Raw genomic sequence first — 6,000 nt, 5'->3', positions numbered from 1 at the left:
GAGTCCCAGCTCCATGCAGTAGACCTCCCTTTGGGGATGCCTTCCTGGGATAGTCCTTCTGCAGCTGTGACTGCTGATCTGCCTCTCTCTGCCTGCCACCTTGCTGGGCTGAAGACACTCCCTTTGATATCCCTCACTCCTCCAACTGCAGAATGCCCAGCAAGCCTGTTGAGGTGGGGCTTCCCAGGCCCAGAGTTGTTCCTGCCACCTTGACACTCTCCAGTGTGGAGTTTATCCATCCCATCACAAATAGTATGTCAACACTTATTTATTTTAAATGACAAGATTTATGCATAATAATATTATTAAGAATAATTAACATTGCACTTTTCATCTTCAAAAGAACTTTATGGAGACTAATTACATCCAGCACCTCTGTAAGGTAGTCCTTTCACTGATGGGAAATTAACAAAGAGAGACTGAGTCTTGGCCTACACAGCCATGAAGGAGTGTAAGGGGTAAAAGACCACCCTCTCTTCGCCCTTAGGCCCATGTGCAGGCTAAGACCTTGGGGACAGGCATACAGGAGTAAGCAGGTGCAATGCACTTGTTACTCCCCTACCCAGAGCAGGTGGATGAGGAATGGGTGGGGAAAGGACAGGGAATAGGCCAAGCTTTTCTCTGGCCACCCAAGTCAGTGCCAACCAGTCCACCTGAATCAATGTGGGTTTGTTATAATTTGATATTGGTATAAGCTTGCAAGAAGTTACCACATCACCCTGTAGCATGAAGGAACTGTGCCTCTCAGATGACTTGAAGCAAAAGCAATAATTATCCCTAAGTAGTCACAGAGGAAATCAATATCTGAACCAGGATTAGAAAGAGTTCTTGACTCAGTTCTGGAGACCATATCTCTTTCTGGTAATATTTTTATCCTTCATTTACACAATATTTTAGGGTGTGAAAAGAATGTTATCTACTAACGAGTGAAGGTGAACTCAAGCCACAAAGTTTGGATCCAGACCTGAACTTTATCTTAAAAGTTTTTTTTGTGGGTGGGTGTAGGGGGGGGGACAGTAATATGGAACCAGGAGTTTTTGGTTCAATCAGCCTCTTTTACAAAGCACTCAACCCTCACAGGAAATTCATGGGAGTTTATACAATAGTGAGAGGACTGCAGGATTATTTATAGAATTTTCTCCAGCGTTTACAAGTAGATTCCAGATAAGACTGCCATTATTTTTATGGAAGTGTCACATAAAATTATGGGGAAAATAAAAAGAATGACTGGTATTTACAATAATGTTGTTGGACTTATCTATACTCGAAAACAATGAAACTTGAAGGATAGAGTGTTTTTTCTCTCCTAATAATCATACATACAAAAGCATAAAAGTCGCAAGACTAAAGCGGAGTAGATGTGAGCCAAGAACAATGAAATCAACTGCTTTTGACTCTTCTGGAAACCACTCCTTACTTAAGTGTTAGTTACAGTAAAGGCCTCCATTCAGTCAGCAGTCTCTTGTCTTAAACAACCACTTTAAACTAAGGTTTCCAGTACAATTTGTTCAATCTGTAATTAAAAACCACCTTTACTTGGCAACTAAATGTCACTTGGCTCTTGAATAGTTGCTTAAGGCAGGTTGCACTTAGACGTTACTGTAATTTTTTATATTCAGCTTGCTGTGTTTGATTCTTCAAACAACTGAAACACAGAAAGTTAGAGTTAGAGATGTGTGTTTTCATATCAGATTACAGGTACATATATATAACAAAGTTGCACTCTAATTAAAAAAGAACAGCTCTCGTTCTAATCCCACAAACTGTATTAAAACCAGTTTAACTCCATTGACTTAACTGAAGTTACTCCTTATTTACACTGGTGTAACTGATATCAGGCCCATTGTGTGTGTAATATTTGAGACAGTACAGTAGCATATAGTTTAGAACAGTGGTTCTCAAACTAGGGCCACCGCTTGTTCAGGGAAAGTCCGTGGAGGGCCAGGCCAGTTTGTTTACCTGCTGTATCTGCAGGTTCGGCCGATCGTGGCTCCCACTGGCTACGGTTCACCGCTCCAAGCCAATGGGGGCTGCAGGAAGTGGTGTGGGCTGAGGGACATGCTGGCCGCCCTTCCTGCATCCCCTATTGGCCTGGAGTGGTGAACCATGGCCAGTGGGAGCCGTGATCGACGGAACCTGCGGACGCGGCAGGTAAACAAACCGGCCTGGCCCGCCAGGGCTTCCCTTGAACAAGCGGCGACCCTAGTTTGAGAACCACTGGTATAGAATATACATTTACAGAGGAGTATATCAAACTATTAGGTTGTCCAGGGAGTCTCTGATTGTGTGATTCAAAAAAATTGCCCCCACATGCTCAGATCCCTTTGCATGCCAAGGAGATTTGCCACCCGTTGCCTTGATCACTCTACTAGTATGTTTGCAGCCTATTTTCCCCCCCTTTACCTTATTTATTTAGGCCATGAGCCTGCAATGATTTCCGTGTGAGTGTAGAGGTTCACTTGCCCCAGAGCTCACCCCAGGAACAGGTCCTTAGAATGAAAGCTCCTCAGGGTAGAAATTCTTTTACTGTGGGTTCGTACAGCACCTCACTGAGAAACTTCAATTTTCACTGTACTGCCATTTTAACAATAAAATTGCAAGCTGGCTATGGCTTTCATCTGCTGTTCAGCCACTTTTAACTTTAGTTTTCTAATAAACATGCTTAATTGGAAGCATTCAGGGTTTTTTTTTCCTAGTTCAGATTTTTTTCTTAATGAAATATAAAAATTAAATATATCTCAGCTGGAGGTGAGGCTTTACTGAAAATAAAAGATAAGTTATTCTGCAAAAAGAAGAGAAAGAAATAGTCAAAATAAAATACCACCAGATCATGCAGGGCCTGTAAGATTTAGCATACACTTGCTTTTGTTTCTCTTAACTTTATGTTTACTGAGTTTTGGTAATTAACAATATGAAATATTAAGAAACAGATCATGCACACACACGCATCATACTTCATTTGAACGCTTATTATGTCTACTTTAGGATGAGGTACAACGTGGAGCTGTCAAGTGGTGCCATTACCATAGAAACAGGGATAAACAATGACAGCCTCAACACATTAAAATGACCACTTTGAAATATCTGCATTCATTTTCTGTTAGTTTAGTGTCTCTATCTATTATTTCAAGACATAACATTGGATTTCTTTGTGACCTCAAAGCATCGCAACAGCAATCTAAAGGGTAAAACAAAAATCTAAAAATAAATGAGTGCAGGTATCACTGAAATGAAATAGCGCGGATGACACTTCTAGTCAATATCATCGTCATCTTATTCACCATTAGTTCACCATGCATATTTTACCACCCATGTTGCAATGGTGATCCTATATCTGGTTCACCTATGTACAAAGGCATCCAAATCTTTGTTTACCAAGATGCTCTTTTGCCATACTCTTCAAGACTGTCCTCACACGATCGGAGTTTGGCCAGAGACTTCTCCTTTTTGATGACAAGACAGAGGTGCAAGCAATTCAGATCTTTGTGGGTTTTCTTTTCTTTCTTGCTCTGGTCATACAGCATTGTGTGCCAACTTTCTTGCTGCAGAGATTGAGGCTTGTCTGTCTTACCCAAATTGGCAAGATCTTGACGGTGAACATCACAGTGCCGTTCGAGAACAGGACCCCGGCCTTCCACAGTGCCCAAGCTCGAAAGGTGGAGAAATGTGCTCCTCTAGCTGAAACCTTGAGAGCTGGGGTTACCAGGTGCAGACACACATGCTGATGGTCGGAGCTCTGGGTGCATGGGACCCCAGTAACGAGCGAATGTTGAGAGAATGCAGAATCGGACAGCACTACGCTCGGCTGATGCAAAAACTCACCGTGTCGGACACCATCAGGTGGTCAAAGGACATCTACATAGAACACGTCACCAGACATCAGCAATACCAGGAGGGATGAGCTCGAGTGCCAATGAGACGCGCAGTCAGGAAAGTAACTGAAATACTTCCCTTATGGATTGTATTTTCTAAATGGACAATCTACCCTAAATACTCAATTACTAAGGGACAATCTTCACTCACTGCTGTATTTGCTTTCCACAACCAACTCTCTGTATAACTTTTCATGAGTGATGTACCCAAATACTTGGATGCTAACATCTAAACTGTATTGTTAAATGTATTCACCTAAATTTGGGTTATTGCTGATTATGCACTATATGTATCTTATGACTTTTAAAACAAACTTTGTATTTGTCTATAATCTAAGCACTATACCCAGGTGCACACTCTTTTCTTAACCTGTGTACTATATCATTTTTTTAACATTAGCTTTAATAAAATTTTAGCTCTGTTTGTTTTGACAATGGGGGGCATGGATCAGCATTCACTGTTGCATTCCCCATCAGTACCCAGCCCGGGCCGGGGTAGCCAATGATACAACCAGCAGACCAAAATTTGGTGATGAATCCTGGTCACGTGCCAGTGTGCAATGCTAAGAAGTAGTTTTGACAACAATAAACACAGATTTCCTCCCCCCAACTATGAAATAGGGATGGCACCGTCACATCCCGTTAATGCGTGTGCAGCAGGAAGTATGTTGCAGATGTCAGGAGTGAATGTGTCACAAATGGTATGCACAGGTCTGAAGTGCTGCTTGTCAGTTGTGCTGGGGGTGCTGCCTGTTTCAATCCACATGTAATCTATGTGTTCCGTTTTTGGAAAGTAGTGAACAGCAAGGATCAAAACATCTGTATCAGGTAACCTAATTACTATGGGTCCTTTGACACCAAAAGACGCAAAAGCCACAATGGCATATGCAACACGGAGAAGTGTCCTTCTGTCCACTTCCTCTTGAGTGTTGCGGAAGTCTTGGGCTTCTTCACACCTCTACTGGTGATGAACTTTGCACCACTGGAAAAGTCTCCAGCAAGAAGGAGTGTTTGTGTTGGGTGTGCTCCCATGCTCCCGGGTGCAATCCGAATCATATATTCACAGAGGAATTTTACAAGTGACTGTTTCTTAGATGCCATGTTTAGAAACTTTTTCCATGGAGGCATGGGTCATCCATCAATTACCTGGTATTTCTTGCATCCAACCTTAGACAGTGCAGGGCAAGATCTTTCTGCATTTTTCCACAGTTACTGTTGTGATATCTGTCAAAGTCTTTGATTACAGAATTAGTTTTGTCAAATCCTTGAAGGACCTGCCTCAAGTACTCAGCAGCCAATTCATCAAATATGTGGAATTTATCTCTAGCCATCATTTGTATGGCAACCATGGCATCTCTGATATACCCTATGTTTTCTTTGTTGAATGCTTTTAGCTCATTGATTCTTTCAGCTTCTAGCTGATGCCCTAATTAAGCCTTGTCTGCTCTTCTCCTTATTTCATCAGCATGGAAGAGGGCCATAGGCACAGATCCTAATGGGTGACTAAGAACAGTTGCCATTTAAACATCATCTCTGCATCTTGCAAAGGGCAGGGCTCTGTGGGAAACAATTTCTGAACTGATAGGTGCTGTGACTGTCCCTCTCTTGCCAGACTTAATTTGCTCAGCAAATATTTTGAAGCCAGATTTCTTAATTGGCCTGGAGAAGCCACATGTCCCATCATAATCAAGTGAACCTCTCACAAATCTCACCATTTGTTCTTCACCAATATCTGCTATTTTAAATAGAGACTATTGTACATCTGATGTTACATAAAGTCCAGTAGATATGTTAAGCATCTTTGGATGTAATTCTGGATCAAATGGGTTTTTCATATTGTTGATGACATGGCTGATAAGAGCTATAACATGCTCTTCATCCCTCTTTAATGCAGAGGCAAGGACTTGTATGTGGACTTTGTCTTCATCACTACTTCTTGTTAGGCCACTTCTTTCTCTGACAGCTTTTGCATATTCATAATAGGAATGTGTGTATTATCATCTCTAATACATACTGACCTGTGCATAAGTGTCACTGAATTGGAAAGCTAGCTTCTAGAATATTTCAAAGGCTGCATAGACATGCATTGGCTATTACAAATTAAAACCTTTTAAATGCTACCTTGTAT

At 41.6% G+C, this 6,000-nt stretch overlaps 1 long non-coding RNA gene across 1 annotated transcript in view; it reads right to left on the bottom strand.

Moving 5' to 3' along the window:
- Positions 1-1,003: 1,003 nt before the first annotated feature.
- Positions 1,004-6,000, bottom strand: part of LOC123377962 — a 29,892-nt gene continuing 24,895 nt past the window's right edge. The window contains exon 4 of the long non-coding RNA XR_006582399.1: positions 1,004-1,645. This is a non-coding gene — a long non-coding RNA (uncharacterized LOC123377962). The remainder of the gene's footprint in view (positions 1,646-6,000) is intronic.

Source organism: Mauremys mutica, chromosome 9 (genome assembly GCF_020497125.1).
Source record: "Mauremys mutica isolate MM-2020 ecotype Southern chromosome 9, ASM2049712v1, whole genome shotgun sequence".
Classification (NCBI taxonomy): Eukaryota; Metazoa; Chordata; order Testudines; family Geoemydidae; genus Mauremys; species Mauremys mutica.
This window is presented reverse-complemented; position numbering and strand designations above follow the sequence as displayed.